Source organism: Diabrotica virgifera, chromosome 3 (assembly GCF_917563875.1).
Source record: "Diabrotica virgifera virgifera chromosome 3, PGI_DIABVI_V3a".
Taxonomy (NCBI): domain Eukaryota; kingdom Metazoa; phylum Arthropoda; class Insecta; order Coleoptera; family Chrysomelidae; genus Diabrotica; species Diabrotica virgifera.
The window spans coordinates 177,414,941-177,440,756 of NC_065445.1; the positions used below are offsets into that span (position 1 = coordinate 177,414,941).

The 25,816-nt window shown below is 34.1% G+C and overlaps 3 long non-coding RNA genes across 3 annotated transcripts; 2 read left to right on the top strand and 1 right to left on the bottom strand.

Moving 5' to 3' along the window:
• The first annotated feature begins 423 nt into the window (after positions 1–423).
• Positions 424–3,510, top strand: LOC126881417 (uncharacterized). Its single transcript, XR_007696841.1, has 2 exons — positions 424–2,092; positions 3,330–3,510. It is a non-coding gene; the product is annotated as an uncharacterized LOC126881417 (long non-coding RNA).
• An 8,445-nt stretch (positions 3,511–11,955) lies between these two features.
• LOC126881419 (uncharacterized) lies at positions 11,956–24,895 on the bottom strand. The gene is made up of 2 exons (XR_007696843.1): positions 24,771–24,895; positions 11,956–12,169 (listed from the first exon to the last, which is right to left on the bottom strand). It is a non-coding gene; the product is annotated as an uncharacterized LOC126881419 (long non-coding RNA).
• Positions 14,674–19,437, top strand: LOC126881418 (uncharacterized). Its single transcript, XR_007696842.1, has 3 exons — positions 14,674–14,842; positions 14,996–19,389; positions 19,423–19,437. It is a non-coding gene; the product is annotated as an uncharacterized LOC126881418 (long non-coding RNA).
• Positions 24,896–25,816: the final 921 nt, after the last annotated feature.

Here is a 25,816-nt window from a genome sequence, read left to right on the forward strand (position 1 = left end):
GATGGCGCTAAGATTAATATAGATTAATTTATAATTACATATTACGGAACATTAAAAAAACGTAAATTCAGTATTTAAAACGTAAATATATTAAGGTAAAAATATATACCACAGCTTTGACCAACTAATATTCTTTATAATTAATGTTTTTAATTTTAATTTTAAATGAATCACTTTGACATTTATGTCTTTCCGGTAAACGTTTACAGACTTGTCACTATACTGGCGCTCGCGAATTTATAAATATCCCCTCTACGTACGAGCCCACAGCGTATAATTATTTAATATTATATTATTAGCGCCATCTATTGACAACTAGATTAAATGTTATGTCACCGACGAAATGTAATCAACGACGTGCGTTTTTTCTGTCACATACAATTTAATGCGTTAGAGAGAAATCGAAAAACTGTGACGCACTGACCCTAACAACACACAACATTCCAGGAATGTACTACCAAAGTTCTATCAATATTTGAATGTCCTGGACATTTAGGGAACATTCGGTGAACATCTGTTTAAATTATTCCTGGAATGTTACCATAAGACATTCTGTGAACATACTACCAATGTTCCTATATTTTAAGTTGCGAAATAATACATACGTGTAACAGATACAACATTACTTATAACATACCAGACAAACTAAGTGACACTTTAGGCCTACAGTGCAATAATATGTCAAATTTAAAGAGTTTCCCAAGTTCAATTAATACAATATTATAAACATACAAATGTAATAAAAATTATTGTTCGCGAATATTCAATTTGGAATGCGATTTTGTTAATAAAAAAAATACTTATAACTTATGCAAAACCCAAGAGAGGCATTTATATTTATTTCTTTTGCGTTCATTTTCAAATTCGCCGTGCATATATTTTTGTGCATGGCGCTTGAGAGGGCATCACGTGACTAAAAACGACCAACCAACGACCTCGCTTCGGCCATCTTGGCATCTTCATCTTGGCCACCTTGCTTTGCCGTGGGTGGATCGTTGTTTGATTGTTTGTATTATTTGTGCTTTTTAAGAATATTTTTTTAATTCGGATACTTTTATAATAGCTTTAATAGTATTATTAACATAGTGAATAAAATGGTGTCCTGTTTTTAACGCAGTTGGAGTAGCAGAAACAAATGTAGATAAAAAAATCTGCAGGAATAACGTTTCAATTATGACAGAAGCTCCAAACAAATGACTGCGAATGAAAAGGTTAGTATGCAAATATGTAAACGAAGGCATGCCCTGTATTTCAGAAAATAAATTAATACTATTAATACCCTAATAATACTATTCATAAAAAATCTTTTAAGTAACCTAGATATAACAAAGTGAATAAAAGGCATAAATCAGAAGAATTATTATTTTATTTTATAAGTTAATAATTGGTCATATCCATTTATTATTTTAATAATAATTGTGAATAAGCCACAAACTTCGCTTATTCCTAACTAAAATAGTAAATAGAGATAATAACAATAGGATTTGTAAAACTAAAGTAATTCTTTTTGCGTTTTTGCTAATGTATGCCTTTATAAATAGGATGGTAGACCACACACTATAATATGCAGTACCAACTAATGAATACACAGAATATTATAGTCGATTTGCTAAACTCAGTCTCAGTACTACTGAGTCTCAGACACAACTGGCTAGTGATTTTAGTAAATAATTTTGCCAATTTGGTAAAATTGGCAAAAAAAAAATAACTAAATAGTTAATAATTACTGTAATTTTGGCAAAATTGGCCAAAAACAAAAAAAAATTACCTACTAAAATCACTAGCCAGTTGTGTCAGAGTTTGGGGAACCGACTATACTAATAAACAATTTCTAAGCTGTTTTATAATATTTTGTGAGTCCATTAATCATATTTTTTATTTAAAACTAAAATTTGTTAATAATGCTTAGTAATGCATATATTTTGTATTTTTAGCTTTCCAGAAGATCCTGCGAAGAAGACATGAAGTATAGATCAGATTTGTTAATAGAGGAGTATGTTCAAAACACTTTTTAGAAAAAGATATTGACAGAACTTCACTTTCATCTGTTCGTTTAAGAGACTGTGCTGTTCCAATAGCTTATGTCACACAGGTATATGCATTTTTTTTCTTGGTTTTAACATCTTTAAACGCGAAATACGCAATAGCTTATCGAATTGATGCCATGTTATTTTTCTTTATTAAGGTCTTTGTTTATTATTGTGTATGTGTATTAACAACAGAAACATTTTTGGTTATTCTTTATTTTATTTTATATTTTGTCATCAAGTGTTCAGTCAATGTATGTAGTTTTCTTATGTACACCTTTATGGGTTTATACCTGGTATATTTCAATAAATAAATAAATAAATAACCTAATTAATAATACAGTCTGTACAATATAGATACTGTTGTAATTCATTATCTACATCGGAGATCTAAGTTGACATGGTTGCCCAACTGCAAAAAATTTTTGAATTCATTTTAAGTCAAATATATCACATAATTATTGCGAAGTAGATTATACAACAAAACAGATTAATATTCAATGTAAATAAATAAAAACATCAGAAATAGAAAACAAGAATTAAGGTATAATCTTATGTTACAGTTATTAAGGTACCAAGGGTATTATAAGGATAATAACGCTTGAGGTCAATGGTGTTTTTAACAAGGGCCTGAGGGATATACGTTGACCGAAAGCGTTATTATTATAATACCTGTGGTGCCTTCAACGTTTAATGTCTGACTAAATTATTCTTTATATGCGAAAAATTTGAATGAATTTTGAATTGATTAGTTTTTAAATAAGTACATTTACCAGTAACAGTAGTAACATAATTGTGGTAACCATAGTTTTACTTAGGTTGATATTTGTCAACTTGACAGTATCTAAGTCGTTATTTAAATTTAATGCCCAAGGGCGTTATACCGTACTTAACAGACTTAGAAATGTCATTATTTGTCAAATAATGTACCAGTAGGACATTAAAGTAAATAATAAAAACAATAAATATAATGAATACTAAATACTTATTTGTTTGTGAAAAATCTATTTCTTTGTGGCTTTTTTGTAATTAACTATTCTAATGAGGAAATAAGCCACAATTTACTTGAAAAAATAATTTTATTAAGGTTTCTACTTCCACGTCGGATGTCGTTGTCAAAATACAAAATGTTCATTATTATTATTTTATTTATTAAATATTATTTATTATTTATTTAAATATTATTTAATATTTATTTTTTTATTATTATTATTTATGCGTATTATTACCTGTAAATAATATTTCTTCTGATTGTTAATTGTAAAGGATAGAAAAATTACCTTTTATTTTATTTTCTTTTAGAATCAGCTGAGAGAAGTGGTCTACAAAAAACCAGAAAGGAAACGGAATATGTGGCTACGAAAAGCAAAAGAAAGGTTTACAAAGCAAATGTGAGACATTTTTTTATAATATTTAGGAATGTCAGTAAATTACATTAAAAAATGTATGTAAAGATTTTTTGCAATAAAAATGTTTATATTTATCAAGGATGTATTATTTGGTATGGCCACATATCGTCAGTGATGTGACAATACCTCCTATCTGTTTTTTTCAAGAGATTTGTAAGATAGACTAAAAACTTGTTTCAGCCACCTCCTGTTTTCATATATTTTTTGACTTGTTTTGCAGTAAATTCAACTATCTATTTACTACAAAAAAGTCAGAATACGTACGAAAACAGAAAGTGACCTTAAAAAATGTTTTTCGTCTCCTGCAAACCTCATGAAAAAACATATAGGAGGTATTGTCACATTACTGACGATATATTTCAGTGAATGTCTAAAAAATATACTGTGAATGTTCAAAGAACGTTCGTAGACATTCATGGAATGTTCTAACAAGACATTCAGTCTAAAAATATACTGTGAATGTCCAAAGAACATTCATGGAATGTTCCAACAAGACATTCAGTCTAAAAAATAGACTGTGAATGTCCAAAGAACATTCGTAGACATTCATGGAATGTTCCAACAGAACATTCTAAGAATATTTAAAATGCTGACACAGCACTTTCCTGGGACTTTCCAGGGACATTCGTGTGCATTTGGGGACATTCCAGGAATGTTTTCAATGTCCTGTGTGTACATTCTAGGAACATTCATGGAATGTTTTGTGTTATTAGGGGAAAAATGCGCATGAAAAGAACCATACGTTCTCTAAAGCTTTTCCTTTAACGTAGATTGTTTTGTCTTCATTCTTGTGCTTACTGACAATCACGAGTTTTGTTTTTTTTTGTTCAGAGCCATTTCATACTTCTCACAGTATTGTGCAGTGCGATAAACCAAACTTTGCAGCCCTTCTCTGCTGTCCGCAAAGAGTATTGTATCATCGTCTACATGTCTGACTGAATACTACCTAAGGTTTGTTCCAACACGACCAAGAACCGTCACATTGACGTTTCGTTAATAGATAATTATCGTTCCATGGGATCGAAATAATACGTTCCATGCTACTGTGCAGGACGGTGACGGTGATCGTTACATGGGTTACATGTACGGTTCTCAGTCGTGTTGGAACAGACCTCTAGTAGTGCAAGCACCGTGTTAGTGTTAACATCTGGGGGAGAGTTTCGGGCGCCATCTGGTGGATGGACCCAGCCGGCGGGAAATTCAATAAATTTCTTCTGCGAACGTTGGCTATTCAAAAAGAATTTAGGCAGCAAATTCAAAAATTGTTTTGAATTTTAGTTAAGAGCGCCCCCTGGTGAGTGGGCTGGTATACAGCCAACTGAGTGGGCCAGTATGAGCGCCAAATTCAAAAATTAGGATCTGAATTTTTGACAGTAAATTCAAAAAGTATGTTTTGAATGTGAATGAAAAATATAGTTGTAAAATAACAAATAAAAACATTCTATGCCAAAAAATATATTCTCTGACCAAAAGTATATGCACTTATGCATTATAAAAAAATTATGTTCTGAATTTTAGTTTAGAGCGCCCCTGGTGAATGGGCTGGTATATAGCCAACTGAGTGGGCCAGTATGGAAGCCAAATTCAAAAATTAGTATCTTAACTTTCGGCAGTAAATTCAAAAAGTATGTTTTGAATGTGAATGAAAAATATAGTCGTAAATTTAACAAATAAAACTTATTCTATACCAGAAAATATATTCTTTGGCCAAAAATATAGTATACACAATATAAAGAACATTTTGCATTTTTATAATATAAAAATGCATAAGTGTATTATTCTATATTTTTGGTGAGAGAGAATATTTTATATTTTTTGGCCTAAAATAAGTTTTTACTTGTTATTTTACGACTACATTTATTTTTCATTCACATTCAAAACATACTTTTTAATTTACAGCCGAAAACATTTACATTTATATTGTAACAAAATAATTATTGACCTACCCTCGTATACCAGCTCCCGTCTCCGGACAGACAGAACACTATCGATGTTTCGAGATACGCCGATGCAGCGACGATGACGTGCAAGCGGTCACATGGACATAGCTGGAGATATATAGATATTTCTGGAATATCTGTATCGCATATATAAATAGGACATATTTGTAAATAGAGTTAGTCTTAAGCTAAAGTTTGTAAAGTAAACTTGTATAAATAAATAATAAAGTCGTAAATAAATTACGAACCGCTAGTTTGATTGTAATTAGAAGTAATTACACTGATAACCGCTACAGTTGGTGTTAACGGTGTGGAGTGTAAATAAATGAAAAGTGAAAAAAAAAGACTTTTGAACTTTATTCGTCGGAAATAATCGGAGTGCGTTAATTTTCGGAAAGACTTTTGAACTTTATTCGTCGGGAATAATTGAAGTGCGTTGATTGTTCGGTATTCGGAAAGACTTAGACATTTTGAAAAGTACGTGTGTGCCGACCAAAGATGTTGCTACAAGAACTGACCATAAAACAGCTCCGTGAACAATTAGAAGAGTACGAATTAGACAGCAGTGGGTGCAAGATAGTCCTACAAGCACGACTCAAGGATGTCCTCACGAAGAACGGAGATGACCCAGAGACGTTCCACTTCCAGTCAGCAGAACAAGTAATCTTATCGAAATTAAAAACTGTTTCTGAAACGATCGATGAAACTAGTAGACAGAACAACGAGAAACTTGAAGAAGTTAGTAGACAGAACAACGAGAAATTTGAAAGTGTTTCTCAAAAGATCGATGAAACTTCTAGAAAAAGCGACGATAAATTCGAAAATGTTGCTAAAAGATTTGACGAGACTTCTCAAGTAATTAAAGAAGTTTGTAGACAGAGCAACGAGAAATTTGAAAGTGTTTCTCAAGTAATTAAAGACGTTTGTAGACAGAACGACGAGAAATTTGAAGAGGTTTCTAGAACATTCGATAAGATACAGAAAAGCGTAGACGACAGTAAAGAAATGTTAGAAGATAAGATCAAACAACTAGAGACTATGGTAACCAATACGAAAGTGCTACCTTCAGTTAATGCAGTAGTTTTGGCCGTAGAAGAGAAGATCAAAGAATTAGAGAGCATGATAACCGATACAAAAGTGCAACCGTCAGTTCATGCAGTAGCTTTAGATCCTGTAGTGAAAGATGAACTACCGAGAGAAGAAATGTCGCATAATATGAGATTCAAATTACCACCATTTGATGGAAAGTCCTCTTGGTCCATATATCTTAGACAGTTTGAAGCTATTGCGACCGCCAATCATTGGACCGAACAAGAAAAGGCTGTTTCCTTGACTGCTGCTTTACGAGGTGATGCTGCAGATATATTAAGGTCAATTCCCAAGGGTCAAGAAAATTGTTACCAGACCTTGTTCACTCGTCTAGAAAAACGCTATGGAGATGCCCATCTACAACAAGTATACAAAGCACAACTGCGAAGTAGAAGTCAACGAGCAAGTGAGAATCTGCAAGAATTTGAAGCAGATGTGGCTCGTGTGGTGCGGTTGGCTTATCCAGAGGTGCCAGACAGCGTTTTAGAAGAAATTGCAGTAGATACCTTCGTCAATGGGCTGAAAGATAATGAACTACAGAAAGCTTTACGACTAGCAAGACCGAAAGTTTTAGATGAAGCACTTGCTATTGCATTGGAACACGAAACGGCTAGTCAAACTTCACGAGGCCATAGAGTAAGAACCATTGAAGAAAGTGACGAACACAACGATGAACGTCTGGAGGAAATGATACGGAGAGTATTAAGTAATCAGATGCCAAAGAGACGCGAGCCTAGATGTTGGAATTGTGGAGACGTAGGCCACATTCGTCGTAATTGTAAGAAGATCGTACAGCCGTCGGAAAACTAGAGCGGGTCGACACCAAGGGGCAACTGCCGACCTCGAGAACTAGAGCCCCCATAGTAACTGTCAACCTTACGTCCTCCGGTGGAATCCACAACTTATACATCGAAGGTCGTATCAGTAATAGATGTAGATCATTTTTGGTGGATACAGGTGCAACGAGAACTATCGCACGTCCAGATGTAGTACGAGACCATAATAAATTATCACCTGCAACAGTAAAGCTTAGAACAGCGACTGGTGAGCTAATTAATACATATGGCGAGGCTAATATGTCAGTATCCATTGGCCAGACCACAGTTGAACATCAAGTATTAATTGCCGAGATCTCCGACGAGTTCATATTGGGGATGGACGTACTACGAAAAGTGGGGGCAATATTGGATGTTCAAAATGGAGTTCTCAGGATCAACGGTGAAGAGTTGCCCTTTCACGACGACAAAGAAGATGTCATCCGCTTACTAACTACATGCGACGTAACCATACCCGGTAATAGTGAGAAAATTCTGATGACCATGCTTGATGGACACTGCCGAGAGGGAAGTTTAAGGATGGTCGAAGATGTAGAAAATGTCGAGTTCCTAACGGCGAAAACTTTGGTAAAAGTTCGAGATGTCATCCCTGTAAGAGTTATGAATTTAAGGGAAACTGCTATTAAGTTAAGTAGAGGAGCTTTGATCGGACAGTGTGTTCCCGTGGCTTCAATTTGCTCTATGAATACCAATGAGAAATCATCAAAGTCAAAGTATCCAAAAGACCTTGTCGAGATGATCATTGAAAGATGCCAAGACCTTGACTATGAACGAACGGAAAAAGTAAGGTCTATGCTGATAGAGTATCAAGATGTTTTTGCTATTGATAAGAAGGATAAGGGCAAAACAAGCATAGTAACGCATAAAATAAATACCGGAGACGCTCAGCCAATCAGACAACGGCCTAGACGACTTCCATTTGCGAAAAGAGATGAAGCCGAAGAGATTATCAAGGATATGGACAAACAAGGGGTAATTGAACCATCGAACAGTCCATGGACATCACCAGTAGTTCTGGTAAAGAAGAAAGATGGTTCAACGCGTTTTTGTATCGACTACCGCCAGCTCAATGCGGTAACAAAAAAAGATAGTTATCCTTTGCCCAGAATAGACGATACATTGGATACTCTCTCCGGTTCTCGTTGGTTTTCCACACTCGATTTAAAAAGTGGATATTGGCAAGTAGACATGGAGCCAGCCGATCGGGAGAAAACCGCATTTTCGATAGGATCAGGGCTTTGGCAGTTTACGGCTATGCCGTTTGGTTTATGTAATGCCCCTGCCACATTTGAAAGATTAATGGAGGCAGTTTTAAGAGGTCTAACATGGAAAACATGCCTGGTTTACTTGGATGATGTAATTGTGGTTGGAAGGTCCTTTGATGAACATGCCAAGAATCTAATAGAAGTCTTTCAACGATTGAGGGCAGCGAACTTGAAGTTAAGTCCGAAGAAATGTCACATGTTTCGACGAGAAGTTAAGTATTTGGGACATATTGTATCGAGTAATGGTGTAACAGCTGATCCCGAAAAGATTGAAGCAATTAAAGATTGGCCAGTACCAAAAGATAAACATGAAATTAGAAGTTTCCTTGGCCTATGTACATATTACCGACGATTTGTCAAAGGATTTGCCAATATCTCCAAGCCCCTAACAAAGTTGACGGAGGAGGGCAAAGAATATACATGGAGTGAAGAGTGCCAAAAAGCTTTCGAACAACTACAAATGGCTCTGATCAGTGCACCGATATTAAGCTACCCGGGACAGGCAGGAAAATTTGTTTTGGATACCGATGCTAGCAACAGTGCTATAGGAGCTGTTCTCTCCCAAATCCAGGACGGACAGGAAAAAGTCATCGCTTATTTCAGCAAAGTCCTGTCGAAACCGGAAAGAAACTATTGCGTTACCAGAAGAGAACTGCTGGGTGTAGTGAAGGCTTGCGAACATTTCCATAAATACTTGTATGGCAGAAAGTTCCTTCTTCGCACCGATCACGCTGCTCTAAAATGGCTCATACAATTCCGTAATCCAGAGGGCCAGATGGCAAGATGGTTAGAACGATTACAAGAATATGATTACGAGATAGAACACAGGGCCGGAAGAGTTCACTCAAATGCTGATGCCCTTTCGAGACGACCATGCAGTGCGAATTGTAATCACTGTGCCAAATTAGAGGAACGATTTTGCCCCGTGAGACGAACCACCGTAATTAATGAGCAATGGCAGCCCCAACAGTTACAAGAAGCCCAAGAAGACGATCCATGTATAAAAAGAGTATTGGATTGGATGCGTCGAGGTGAGAGACCTAGTTGGCAAAACATTAGTGCATGTAGTCCGGAAGTCAAGGCCTACTGGAGCCAATGGAATTGCCTGATACTAATAGATGATCTTCTGTACAGAACCTTTGAGAACGATGATGGTACAGAATCTAAGCTTCAGTTGATTGTACCTAAAAGTAAAGTGTCAGAAGTATTGCGTCAGTTGCATGACGGTACATCAGGTGGACACTTTGGTATTACGAAGACTCTGCAAAAGGTTCGAGAACGGTTCTATTGGGTGAACTGTAAAGATGATGTAAGAAGATGGTGCCGAAAATGTGAACTGTGTGCATCCGGTAATGGTCCGGTTGGTAAAAAGAGAGCACCCATGAGACAGTACAATGTTGGAAGTCCTATGGAAAGAGTAGCTATCGACATTGCAGGTCCATTTCCAGAAACCGATGCTGGAAATAAATACATCCTGGTAGCCATGGATTATTTTACAAAATGGACTGAGGCCTATGCATTACCAAATCAAGAAGCTGCTACCGTTGCAGAGGTACTTGTTAAAGAATTCTTTAGCCGATTTGGTGTTCCCTTGGAGATCCACTCCGACCAAGGGCGAAACTTTGAGTCAGCTCTTTTCCAAAACGTTTGTAAATTGATTGGTGCCAATAAGACCAGAACAACACCCCTGCATCCTCAATCAGATGGGATGGTCGAGAGGATGAACCGAACGATGGGTAAACACTTGTCCAAAGTTGTATCTGAACATCAGCGAGATTGGGACCAACACATTCATTTATTCCTGATGGCCTACCGCTCGGCCGTAAATGAAACTACAGGTCAAACACCAACCTGCCTGATGTTGGGTCGTGAAGTTCGGTTGCCCTGCGACCTAGAGTTTGGCTGCGGACCTTCCGAGGAACATGTTGCAGGCGAAGACTACGTTGACCGCCTGAAATTACGAATGAACAACATTCATGAACTTGCCCGACAACACATTCAGATAGCCAGTGACAGAATGAAAGATCAATATGATTCTCGATGCAAGAATGAAAGCTTCGAAGTAGGTGATCTTGTCTGGCTTTATAATCCGCAACGTCGTCGAGGCTTGTGTCCTAAACTGCAAAGACAATGGGAAGGTCCGTATGAAGTTAAGAAGAAAATAAATGACGTAATATATAGAATTAAGAAGTTGCCAAACGGTAAACCAAAAGTTATTCACATAAATCGTCTTGCACCATATGCTGGCTCAAATGAAACAGAAGAAGCACGAGTCCTCCAACAGGAGATGAAAGATGTCGCACAGCCAAGTTTTAATCAATTTATGTCAAATTACGCAGAAAGAAAGAGTGCTAGATTCGGCGTGACCACAGAAGTTCAGCAAGATCTGTTTGGTGTTCCAGAAAACGTCTCTCTAGCCCACTGTGTTGCACAAGACCTCGAGATGACTAAAGGAATCTCGTCCGTATTCAATAGAAAGTTCGGCCGCCTGGACGAGTTAAGGAATCAACAACCTAAAATTGGAAGAGTATTGCGATTGGAAGATGGTCCTCGATCTTTGCTGTATATAGTGACCAGGAAGTCTTATACGGACACGCCAAGCTACGAGAACATATGGCGTGCTCTAACTAATTTGAAGAAAATGGTCTGTAATTATGACATCAAAGATTTGGCTTTACCAAAAATTGGCCATGCAGTAGAAAATCTGGATTGGAAGATTGTGAGAAGCATGCTGGAAGTGATCTTCAGAGAAACTGGCGTACGGATTACTGTGTGTTGCATGAACCCGAAGATGTCATACCCTTCAAAGACAGTAGACTGTTACTTCTTTTCTAGGGGTGTATGCAGAGCCGGAGAATCCTGTAGATTCCGCCATCCTGGGCCATCTAGAGTTGCTGATCGGGACGCTCAGATCTTAAGAGGGGAGCAGTGTAACAAAATAATTATTGACCTACCCTCGTATACCAGCTCCCGTCTCCGGACAGACAGAACACTATCGATGTTTCGAGATACGCCGATGCAGCGACGATGACGTGCAAGCGGTCACATGGACATAGCTGGAGATATATAGATATTTCTGGAATATCTGTATCGCATATATAAATAGGACATATTTGTAAATAGAGTTAGTCTTAAGCTAAAGTTTGTAAAGTAAACTTGTATAAATAAATAATAAAGTCGTAAATAAATTACGAACCGCTAGTTTGATTGTAATTAGAAGTAATTACACTAGTCACGCTGCAATATATTATAAATAAAAATGTATCATAAGAGAGACGAGAGACTCATACGTTTTGGTACAGGATAAGTTTTTATTTTTATGGCTGTATCTGTCTTCCACTACATTAAAACACTTTTGTCCTTTTGAAAACAGAAAAATAAAACAGATATTCTTAAAAAGTTATTTATTTCTGTAAATTACTTTATAAAATTACTTGAGCAATCAAAATTTGTATGGAATTACAGAAGTATCATATCATAGATATATTTTATACGTGACTGCTACCATTCTGGTCTTCACGTATATCCTTGTGCAGGGATCCACGTTATACTCAATGGAAATGGGTCCCATTTTGAGCCTAGGCATCTATTGACTCTGACCTACTAAATGATAAATGGAATTACTCACGAGCAAGCAAGCAAAAAGTAAACACACCTGCAGAGACTTGCATGCCCATACCCTAATAGCACACGACGTCCTTTGGACGTCCAAAATACGTCCATTTTTGGTCCTTACGTCCATGGACTATAAACGGACGTCCTTTGGACGTCCCATTTTGGACGTCCTTCGGAAGGAATAAATATGGACGTCCTTTGGACGTCCGACGTTGGACGTCCTTCGGACGGAATAAATATGGACGTCCTTTGGACGTCCGACGTTGAACGTCCTTTGGACGTCCATACTGGACGAAATACGGACGTTTTATGAACGCTTATATATTATATTGGACACATTATACCAATTACGGGATCAAATAGCAAAATAATTCAATAAAATATTAACTTACGCGTTAACTTTACGTTAATGAAATACAGTCAAACCTGTCAGTAACGGCCACTAAAATGAAAGAACTATTGGCCGATATAGAAAGGTGGCCGTTATTGCCAGTTTTTGTAGTCTAGATATACAGTAAAACTTGTGTTACTGGCCACCTGTACTAACGGCCAGTTTAAATATTCCCCAAACCAATTATATCTAGACTACAAAAACTGGCAATACCGGTCACCTTTCTATATCGGCCAATAGCTTTTTCATTTTTAGTGGCCGTTACTGACAGGTTTTACTGTAATTGGTTTGGGGAATTTTTAAACTGACCGTTAGTACAGGTGGCCGGTGTTTGCAGGGGGCCGGTAACACAGGTTTTACTGTAGTTTAAATCGAAAAGATTAAATCTTAATTCAAAATTGTATATACAATTATTACAATTATAAACAAACTATATAGTTTAATATCCAAAAAATGTTTTTGATTTTATGTAATGTAATGAAAATCTTATTTGTAAATTATTGGTTACAATGTTTAACAATAGGAAATATTCAAGAATAAATAAAATAAAAGTTTAATCCTAACAACACAAAACATTCCAGGAATGTAGGTACTACCGTTCTATTCCGTGAACATCTATCTGATTAAATTATGGGTGGAAAGTTACCACACCACAAGATATTCTATGAACATAGTACAATGTCTTCCTGGAGGGGTAAAATTTTCCATTACAAGATTTTAAGAGAGGCTATTTATTGTACTGTTCAATTTGCGTTCATTTTCAAATTTGCCGCGCGAGTATCTATGTAGCGTCTCGTGGTCATTGGTCATCACATTTCATTTTCATAACTATGGAGACCAATGATGGAGACCTACACAGAGGAGAGGAATCGAGATAGGACGACCTTGAAATTTTTGTACACGATTTTGCCTGTTTGCTTGGTTTCTCGCTAGGGCGGCGGTGGCGTAGAGATAGATGCTACTTTTGCATTGGAGTAAATGTGAAAATTTCGAAAATAATTAATTATTCGTAGTTAATATAAGATTATTGGTTTTGGTGATTAATATTATTTAAATATGAGTGCCAAGAAAGCTTACACTAAAAGAACTTGCTTCGTACCGGGATTTATATCGAGTTATCGTTCCGATAAAAAATTCAAAAGGGAACTTAATGAAGTTAATAAAGACTTTTTATAAATATTTGTCTTTATGTTATTTATAACCTTCATGGATTATACCTATTCGTTTGTATGTTATTTCCTTCGGTGTAAATAAAATGTGTGCCTATTATTGGTTTTTATTTTAACCTGAAAATTATAGTGATAATAGTAGGAGGATCTTTGAAAGTTTTTCTGTCGAAACAATGCATTTTTTGAGACAAAATATTTCACAAAAATTAACATTAATTTTATAAAAGTCAGACTATCGTCTGCGTAGTTTATAGACATATATTTTTATTAACTAAATTTAAACATCTGATAGGTAAGCTTTCAGAATATAGATAAATGATAGTATTCAAAAGAAAAAGCAGTTTAAATTTTGATAAAAAGAATAATTAAAAAAAATTGATCAATAAACTTCAAATTATTTAAATAACTTTTTAAATTTTTTAAAAACAATTACGTACAGTTAAGTAAATTTTTTCAACTAACAAACTTTTTGATATCAATTACAAAGATATTAAAAAATTAATTTGCAGTTGAAATACCATTGATATATAAATGTGGCAGTTAGATAATGTGACAAAATATTTCCGCTTCAAAATAAGCTGTCCTACATATTAAAGTAATGACAAATTTAAATTTGATGTCACATCTCCATCTACAATGGTATAAAAAGAATACACTTTTTACCACACGTCGATATGTTATAAGGTTAAAATAATTTATTTTTGGCTTAAAACATATTCAGCTACAATCCACCAATAAATTAATTTCTAATTACGCTAAAAACAAAAATAAAATGAGTTAAATATTAAATATAATTCCATAAGAGCTAATGTATTTGTAGCACCTATTCGAACACTTGCGCCTCTAGCGGCGATTGCTGAAAGTTGAATTAGAGGTTGAAAAGTTAGCCCACAAACGATGCATTGCGTTTCCACTCCTTCTTACAGGTCTCCATATTCATAACATAACCGATAACCTAAAAATTTAGTAAAGTAAAAATTTTGATTGGAAAAAAATGCATCGATAAGGGGGTGTGGGAAATGGAAATTAGTGGCTTTTTTGCTGTACTGTCTGCTAGTTTTTGCTCTGGGCTCTGGCTAGATCTCTTGTTTAAACAATTTTGTAAGTATTATAAAATCCGTTTTCAATTTTCTTTATTCTTTATGAAACGAATCATTTATACATGCATATTATTACCTGTAAATAGGTACCTATTTCTTTTGATTTTTAATTGTAAAGAATAGAAAAATTACTGTTCATTTTAATTTTTTTTAGAATCAGCTGAAAGTGGCCTACAAAAAAAAACCAAGAAGGAAATGTATAGCCTTGTGGCTATGAAAGGCAAAAGAGAGATATAAAAAGTGTATTGGCTAGTTGGAAGAAAGTCCACATTGTCCATGCATAATAAGTTATTACTTTATCAACAAATATCAAGAAGATAGCAGGGTCACGAGCATCAACTTCATAAGTTCAAGAATATCGAGGAAATCCAGCTCCTCGATACTACTGGGCAAACTAGAAGATTGAAGAGGACAAATCCTTTTGAACTAGTTTGAGTGATAGGTGATAGTGAAAAACGGAGCATAGTGCTTGTGTGCTGTGCCTGTGTATGTTAGAATAGTGCACGATCTTGTTAGATTAGATAAGAGACGCTATGGGGTAAGCTCTTCATTTTAAGAAACAGTAGTAATTTAGGTTAAATTAAAATTGCTCATTGGTCAGTTATGACCAGATTGTTTTTTTATGTTTGGCAAAAAGGACTTAAGTCAGAATTGCACATTGATAATGTTTTGATGATTTCTGGACTAGAAAAAAACTGTTGTAGATGTAAACTGTATGTACAGTAGAATCTACTACAGTACTGTAGAAATCATCAAAACATTATCAATGTGCAATTCTGACTTAAGCCCTTTTTCCCAAACATCAGAGAATTGTAATGTACAATAATTCTCCTATCTGCTTTTTCATGAATTTTGTAGGAGACGAAAAACCATTTTTAGGATCATCTGCTTTCACATGTAAATTTTGACATGTTTTGTAGTAAATAGATAGTTGAATTTACTACAAAACATGTCAAAAAATATATGAAAACAGGAGGTGACTATAAAAAAAGTTTTTAGTCTCTCTTACAAAACCCATGAAAAAACAAATCGGAGGTATGTCACATCAGTGACTAAGAATGTCTAAAAAATATACTTCGATGTCCCAAGAACCAAATATAACCTACAGTCCATCTAATTTACTTACTGTTGCACGTCATTATCTACGCCAGAGATCTAAGTTGACATAGTTGCCAAAGTATAAAAAGATCCTGAATCCATTTTAAATCAAATATGTCACATAATTATTGTAAACGTGGATTATACAACAAAACAAATTAATATTCAATGTAAATAAGTAAAAACTTAAGAAATAGAGAACAAGAATTAAGTTATAATCTTTTAAGATTTGCAGTGCAAGAGTTTTTGCACTGCATTGTTAATAATTAAAAAACGGCTCCGAACTCTTGGCAAAAAGCCGGTAGGTTTCTTTGTATAAGTATGTCTACAATAACAACTAAAAAAGTTGTCAGATACCTCGATTATTCCAAGTCGTTATAAAATTAGGTGAAATTTATATTTTTATAGTAGAGGATCTTTTTATAGTAAAGTAAATAATAAAAACAGTAAATATAATAAATAAAACAGATACTTATAGTAAAGAATATAAACAAATATGAAGTGTCATCACCGTAACTGTCAAATAAATGTTACCAATTTATTCTAAAATGTCACCTTCGTTCGATTACAGTTACAGTGTGATCCGAACAAATCTGCTTCATAAAAACGCTTTATAATCCATTTATACAAATTAAATGAAACATATTATTGTGTATTTCTTTAGGTTAACATTAATAGAAATCTTCAAATATTATTTCTACGCGTATATAATAAAATATGTCTAGTGGCTGTAATTCCAGTGTACTCGGCAAAGTGATTCTAAAAAAGAACACACCTACCGCCTAAATATTTCGTGTTGGTATCATGCGACCTCACAGGCTACGACGCGGATGACGCGCAACAGTTAGTAAATTAGACGAAGTATGTAGATATATACAGGGTGTAACAAAAATACAGGTCATAAATTTAATCACATATTCTGGGACCAAAAATAGTTTGATTGGACCTAACTTACCTTAGTACAAATGTACACACAAGAAAAGTTACAGCCCTTTGAAGTTATATATATATATAATAGCACCAAGGGTCTTAGAGGCCCATGGCTTGAAAAGTTTGTTTTTTTTCTTCATTTTCACGTTTCTTTATGTACTGAGATCTTCTCTGGCTTGATATGTGATTTTTCTCCATTCCTTCCTGTTATTCATTTTTCTTTTCTGACCCTGTAGCACCATTCTTTCCAAATCTTTTTCGACCTCTTGCTTCCATCTATTTTTCGGCCTTCCTCTTCTCTTTCTTGAAGCTGTAGTGTAGTTTAGTACCATTTTTGGAGTCCTCGTGTTTGGCATCCTTTCAATGTGACCTCGCCATCTAAGTCTCTGTACCTTTATCACTCATTTGAAGTTACAAGATGAAGTGATTTTTTCCAATATATCGCAAACTATTAGAGATTTTTTATTGAAAATGGACATGTGGCATTATTATGGCAGCAGTATCTTACGAAAAAACTATAGTAAAATTTGGACACCCCATAAAAATTTTATGGGGGTTTTGTTCCTTTAAACCCCCCCAAACTTTTGTGCACGTTTCAATTTAATTATTATTGTAGTACCATTTAAACACAACGTTTTAAAAACTTTTTTGCCTCATTGCTTTTTCGAAAAGTCAATTTTTATCGAAATATTTTGAATATTTGTCAAATCCACCACATATTTGTATATGGTTAAGTACGATTATGGAGACTTGGTAATAATATGCAGACTTATTTATGCTTTACATTTTTAGGGATATTTTGAACCATATTAAAAAAGAAGCCAGATCTCGATAAAATGTGCCTTATCGAAAAAATACAAAGAGGCAAAAAAGTTTTAAAAACATTCTGTTTAACTAATGGTACCTCAGTAATAGTTTAATTGGAACGTACACAAACATTTGGGGGGTTTAAAGGAACAAAACCCCCATAAAATTTTTATGTAGACATGTTAAAAAAGAAGTCACAACTCGATAAAAACTGCCTTATCTGAAAAATACTAAGAAACAAAAATATTGAATTTAACTAATGGTACCACAATAATAAAATTGAATTGGAACATACACAAAAGTTTGGGAGGATCTAAGGGATCAAAACACCCATACAATTTTTATGGGGTGCACAAATTTCACCATAATTTTTCTTTAAGATATTCCTGCCATAATACTGCCACATGTCCATTTTCAATAAAAAATCGCTAATAGTTTTCGATATAATCGAAAAAATCGATTTTCATTTTGTAATTTCAAAGGGCTGTAACTTTTTTTATGTGCATATTTGTACTAAGGTAAGTTAGGTTCATTCAAACTATTTTTGGTCCCAGAATATGTGATTTAATTTATGACGTGTATTTTTGTTACACCCTGTATATACAGCCGATTACGCACCACCTTAAAAATTGGGCATTTTTGATGTCTCGAATTTCCTAAACATGTTGTTGCATCTAAGTGATTTTTTTATAATATTCTAGCCTAGGCCCTAGGCTATAGGTTAAGTACCTCCTTATGCTTGTCATGCACGGGGAGCTATACTGTAATATATATTATATCACATCGCACTCTATAGTAATGAGTGAGCCTGCACATATGGAACCATTTGTTTTCTGTCTGCAGGCTCACTCATTACTATAGAGAGCGATATGATATAATGTACATATATTACAGCATAGCTCCCTGTGCATGACAAGCTTAAGGAGGTAACCTATAGCCTAGGCTATAATATTATAAAAAAATCACTTAGATGAAACAACAGGTTTAGGAAATACGAGACATCAAAAATACCCCATATTTAAGGTGGTGCGTTAATTTCTTGGAGAAGTGTATTGTAATTTAATGTAAATAATGTAATATCCAATAATTGTAATTTAATATAAGATGTAATATAAGTTCCTTAAAAATATATTTTTTATTTCCCACGACATTAGATGGATGTTCGGCAGCAAGACATTGGACCAAACTGGGACGTCCTATGAAGGCCCAATTGACGTCCACCGAACGTCCCTTCGGATGTTAAGTGGACCTCCATTGGGCGTTTGGCAACGTGGCATTTGGACCAAAATTGGACGTCCTGTTAAGGTCCAATTCACGTCCCCTAGATCGTCCGGTTAAGGTCCAATTTACTTCCGATTAAGGTCCAATTTACGTCCGATTAAGGTCCCATTTACGTCCGATTAAGGTCCAATTTACGTCCTATTAAGGTCCAATTTACGTCCGATTAAGGTCCAATTTACGTCCGATTAAGGTCCAATTTACGTCCGATTAAGGTCCCATTTACGTCCGATTAAGGTCCAATTTACGTCCTATTAAAGTCCAATTTACGTCCGGTTAAGGTCCAATTTACGTCCGATTAAGGTCCCATTTACGTCCCATTAAGGTCCAATTTACGTCCTATTAAGGTCCAATTTACGTCCGATTAAGGTCCAATTTACGTCCGATTAAGGTCCAATTTATGTCCGATTAAGGTCCAATTTACGTCCGATTAAGGTCCAATTTATGTCCTATTTACGTCCGATTAAGGTCCAATTTACGTCCCCTAGGACGTCCGATCAAGGTCCAAATTACGTCCGATTAAGGTCCAATATACGTCCCCTCGGACCTTAGATGGACGTCCAATGGACGTTCGGTAGCGCGACATTTGGACCAAAATAGGACGTATAAAGGACGTTCCTCGGACGAAAACGGACGTCCCTAAAGTCCGTGAAGGACGTCCAATGGACGTCCTTGTGCTATTAGGGTATGGCCATTCAGGCATACAATTCATTGGGGTGAGAAGGATTGGTCTGAGTAAATCAGGGACCACTCCTTCGAGCTCCAATGCTCCCCAGGCTTTCCTCCACCCCTCCCACAACACGCTGATGCGCTATAAGGTTTGTTCCAACACGAGCAAGAACCGTCACATTACCGTTTCGTTACTAGATAATTAACGTTCCATGGGTTCCATGGGAACGAAATAATACGTTCCATGGTACTGCGCAGGACGGTGATCGTTATATGTACGGTTCTCAGTCGTGTTGGAACAGACCTATTGAATCGTCAAAATGATTGCCATGTGAGAGTGCAGGGATAAAGAACCCTCATATGAAATATTTACCGAATATTGCTGAACCGTGTGAGGCACTTTAGTCCAGCTCCACTTAACTGATGTATCATCGATTTGTTAGGCGCAAATTACCCAAATGTGTGTGTGTGTGTGTGTGTGTGTGTGTGTGTGTGTGTGTGTGTGTGTGTGTGTGGGGGGGGGGGGTGCGCGCGCGCGCGCCTTAACCCTTTCAGTTATGAGTTTTTGTTTGCAAAGATAAACATTTAAAACTTTGAGGTTGAAATATATGATGTTTTTAAAGATTTATAAACAAAAAATTTTACCCATAAACATTATTATGCCTAGCCTAGTACAACGTACAGAGACGATTACGGTGATTCAATGTAAAAAACGGGAATTAGCTATCGTATTGGGGCTTAAAAGTTGATGTTCATTTAAACGAACATGGTGACTGAAAGGGTGAATGTTATGAGCTTTATTTTTCATCTATATTATAATGTCATCATGTGTATAAAATCATCAACTTAAATAATAAAGAGAAAAGTAAAATATATAAGCATGCATAATAAAAGTGAACTATGTAACTATCTACAACAGAGAGTGAGATAAGGAGGCACCATTTCTCCCAAACTATTCCCCTTACTCTACAACTAGAAGATATTTTTAAGAAATTAAAATGGAAAAGGTGCATAAACATCAACGGATCATAATTAAACCATTTGAAAACATATTTTTATTAGAAACATGTCCAAGAACTAACTGAATGTTGAACATTATGTATACACAGGCCACGTCATCAGACTGTGAAAACCAAATCCAGATGCTGAAATTAGAAAAACACAACTGGGATGGGCCGCTTTTGGTGAACTAGAATGTATTTTAAACAACACCCCCATTTCTATAAACATAGCTGTATAACACATGCATACTACCAGTTTGTACATACGAATTGGAGACTGTATCAGGAATATCATGGAAGAAATTTAAAAAATGAAATGATGTTGGGCTGGTCACATAGTCAATTATAATGATAGCAGGTGGATAGAGAGAATTGTAGAATAGAGACCAAGCAAGACGAAATAAGCATGGGAAGACTCAAAAGAGATGGGTAGATGGCATAAGAACAGTGGCAGGCAAACAGTGGATCAGAATGGCGCAAGATAAAAAAGGATGAAGCAATTGTGAGAGACCTAAATTTGGGAGTTGATGGAAAATGGTTGGCAAAGAAGGAAATATGTAAAACAATAAAAATAATGATTGAGATTCATACGAGTCCAGTAAATGAAAAACACAATTTTATTTGCTAAAAACAAAATGAAAATATTAGCTGTAAATTGAAATTATTTAAAAAATGCAGACACACTTTTTGTAAAAAATGTAGGCAAAAAATATGATAAGCATAAAATTTTATGCTATAAATTCGATTTTACTTATACAGTGAGGACATTTGAGTTGGAATAAATTAATTTTCCCGGTGGGAAATTTCTAACGCCATCCATCTGAGCATAATAACGTAATCATTGAATTTTTTAAATGGAAATAGGGGTCGCGTGATAACTCATTCGAAAGGCTAATCAATTCTATATTCACTAATATAAACATTAACATAATTGTTTATACAGTGTGCCCAAATTTTTTTTAATTACATAAATTAATTGAGACAAAATGAAGAATGTTTACAATTTATTTAATTCAAAATACATTTTACTGTTGCCCTAAAGCAGAGAAAATATGTTTATTTGATAAATAAATATTGTTTTTCGCTTAAATTAAACATTCAAACTACCAAAAGGCAGGTGGTTGGCACTTTAATATTTAATTTAAGCGATAAACAATATTTATTTATCAAATAAACATTTTTTCCTGTTTTTGGAAATAGTAAAATGTACCTATTTCGAATTAAATAAATTGTAAACATTCTTCTTTTTATCTCAATTAATTTAATTCAAAAAAAATTTGTTTGACATTATAAATAATTATATTAATGTTTATATTAGTGAATAGAGCATTGGAGAACCTTTCGAATGAACTCTCACACGACCCCTATTCTCATTAAAAAAAAAATAGTCAATTACGTCATCACGCCCAGACGGATGACGTCACGGGGATTATGATAAATGATAAAAAAATACAATTTAAAAATAAAAATCGACCATCGAAATAATTCGAAAAGGTTTCCGGATTTACCTCCATAGTCAGCCATTCTCGAGAAAATTAATTTATTCCAACTCAAACGTCCTCACTGTATACAGAAAAACAGAAAATCATAAAAGTACAAAAAATCTTCAAATTGTGGACAATCCCGCTTTTGTTCTTTAGGACCTCCTAATGTTTAATGAAAGAATTTAATATAAATTCATACTATAATGTTTTAGATTCTTAATTACAATATCTTTAAGTTTTTGTGTCATTTCATTTGTTTTTATGTAAAGAAAAAATGTATTAAACAAAAATGTTATATTTAATGTTTTGTTTTATTTTTAAATACTTTTGATATGCATTTGCATAGAGTAAAACCTCTGTTAACCGAAATAATCGGGGGGAGGCTGTTTCAGATAACAAGAATTTCGGTTAAAAATAAGTGTTTTTGTATTCTTCTTATATCAAATTACATAGTATTCTTGGTCACAGTTGACATTAAAAAATACTATGAGGTGATTTTGTAATATTTTCTTTACTATGTAAATTCAGAATAATACTTTACTAAGTACTACAGAATAGTACTTTTTTGTTTATTTTAACTGATTTGTGTAATAGATGTAATATGTGTAATGGATAACTATTAATATTTCGTTTTTGTTTAATGTGTAATTAAGATTTATTTTACTCTAGTTTAGTAGATATTACATATATTGATTTTATACTGTATGTTTTGTAATGGGGGTAATCACACCCGGGTGTCTGCGTAACTTGGAACCATATGGGAAACTTTTTTAATATCAATTTTACGAAAAAAGTCATTCTTTATAAAGTGCTCTGCATAGTGTAAAACCTAAGATGCAATCATCAGGTATGTCAAAAAATATTAATTTCGCTCAAGAGCAAACTACCTTTATATTTCAAAATATCAAAAAATTTTATTATGAAAAGTTATTTATAATTAAAAACCATATTCAAATATGCAATAACAGCCTTCTACGTGAAAAAAAAATTCTGAGATTTTCTTAAATTACCGATTCCGAACATCATTTTTATTTATTAGACATGTAATAACTCTTTTATTAAAAATTTTAGGAAAAAACTTATTCTTCATAAAAATCTCTGCATGGTCTAAACCTCAAGATAAAACCATCAGTTTTCCAAGTTTGTTAGTTTTATACGAGGTGTGTCAAATACTATGAATTTAGAAAGAATATAGAAAGAATTCTTTCTAAAGTCATATTATTTGACACACCTTGTATAAAATTAACAAACTTGGATAACTGATGGTTGCATCTTGAGGTTTAGACCATGCACATATTTTTATGAAGAATAACTTTTTTTCCTAAAATTATTAATAAAAGAGTTATTACAGGTCTAATAAATAAAAATGATGTTTGGAATCAGTAATTTAGGAAAATCTCAGAATTTTTTTTTCATGTAGAAGGCTGTTATTGCATATTTGAGTATGGTTTTTAATTACAAATAACTTTCCATAATAAAATTTTTTGATATTTTGAAATATAAAGGTAGTTTGCTCTTGAGCGATATTAATATTTTTTGACATACCTCGTATATTATTGATAAAATTTGATTTCTGATGATTGCATCGTAGGTTTTAGACTATGCAGAGCACTTTATAAAGAATGACTTTTTTTCGTAAAATTGATATTAAAAAAGTTTCCCATATGGTTCCAAGTTAAGCAGGCACCCTGTATAAATAAATAAATAAATTGCATATTTTAGTTGTATGAAAGCAATGTTGACAAATTAACATTGAATTATTTCTGTTTTGATATAAAAATTTACCTTTTATTGACGTAATTATTGAAACTGTAACTATTGACCCATTTCGGTTAAGCAATGTTTCAGTTAACAGAGGATTTACTGTATTTATCACAAATAAACTTTTTTCATGATTTAGAAAAGACGTTTGTAATTTGGTGAGGAATTAACCTAATAATTGTTTTCATTACTTTATAGTTCAATTATTGATATATACGTTTGTTTTGATGAGGTTAATTCCTCACCAAATTACTTAAGTGGAACGTTTTCTCTACTTCCTGAAAAAAGTTGATTTGTGGGTTAAAATTTTTACCTTTCAGTACAGTGGATAATATCATTATATGAGCATAATACATATTATAATATTATAAGAACTATAAAAATATACCTCACCTACATTCTCAATTGTCATAATAGGGCTTTTCCGAGGGCTTTTCATTCACAGTCATTTATTTCGAGCTTCTGTCATATGTCCTATAATTCATGTATATTAATATTATACACAGATTATATTAATATTATATGAGATTCCTATGATGGATGCTCCAAACTAAGCTTCCGCCATAGGAATCTCATATAATACTAATATAATCTGTGTAAAATGTTAATATACATGGATTATAGGACATATGACAGAAGCTCGAAATAAATGACTGTGAATGAAAAGCAAAATTATTACAATTTAGAATGTAGGTAAGGTATATTTTTATAGTTCTTCCACTCTGACTTTTCACATGCGTTGATATCAAAAAATAAAGCGAAACATACATTGATGTGTGGCATTGATATGTACTACTCTCAGAGTGTCTGTGAGTTAAAAAGAGACCTTGTATGAATAGTAGTTCGTCAATAATTTCGTGCATGGGAAAAGTTAGAGTGGAAGTACTTTATAACATATTACCATGCATGTCAATAAATTGAGATTCTTCAGTAGCCTTTTCATCCTGATAATCTGAAATTTAAATACAATAATTATAAAACATGACAAATAAATAAATCTATTTGAGTAAAACATAAATATCTGGACCTTTTATTATTATCAGAAATGAACTCAAATAAGTAATATATTGCGGAGAAATCCCAACAAAATTTCTAATAATGGAATAGTAGTATTACAATAATTATCTTCAAAATGTCAGTCTAGACGGTCCAGTTGGCAAAGGCGCAGTCGATTGACAAGTATAGTGGTTTGCGATCGATGGTTCAAGCCTCAGCCAGGTCAAGAAATTATTAAAAGGCCGACGCCGTAGTATAAAACTCGATAGAGTCTACGGCTTGGTCTGGAATAAACTGGCATCTGATCGGCCTATGGAGAAGCGGTACGGCAAGGGATAAGGGCTTGCGGCTTGGTGATACTCCTCCATAGATCCCTACCGAAGGGCGTTGACGCCTAAGAACGGTGTATATACGGTAAGAACAGTGTATATATATCTTCAAAATAGTTGTATTAAAAATAAGACAGATTTTAGGAATATAATTACTAAGGCAGATTTTAGGAACACAATTACTAAAAGTCAAGTAAGAGATTTGATGATTTTAAAACGTCGATTCGCTAATCTGAGACACAACTATCTACATTAAAATTACAATAAAAATGTACTATACAGTAGAACCCCAATTATCCGTGCTCCTCAGGCTAGAGGTGGCACGGATAATCCAAACATGTATTTCCTATGTATAATACATATCTGTATGCCAGAGGTAAAGGGCATTATGTCACAAATTTGTAATTTTACAGAAGCGTAATTTTACAGGATGTACTTATGCTAATACACATTATTTATTTATTTATTTATTTATTTATTTACGGGATTACCCCCATTACAACACATACAGTATAAAATCAATCTCTGTAATATCTACTAAACTAGAGTAAAATAAATCTTAATTACATACTTATTAAACAAAAACGAAATATTAATAGTTATCCATTACACATATTACATC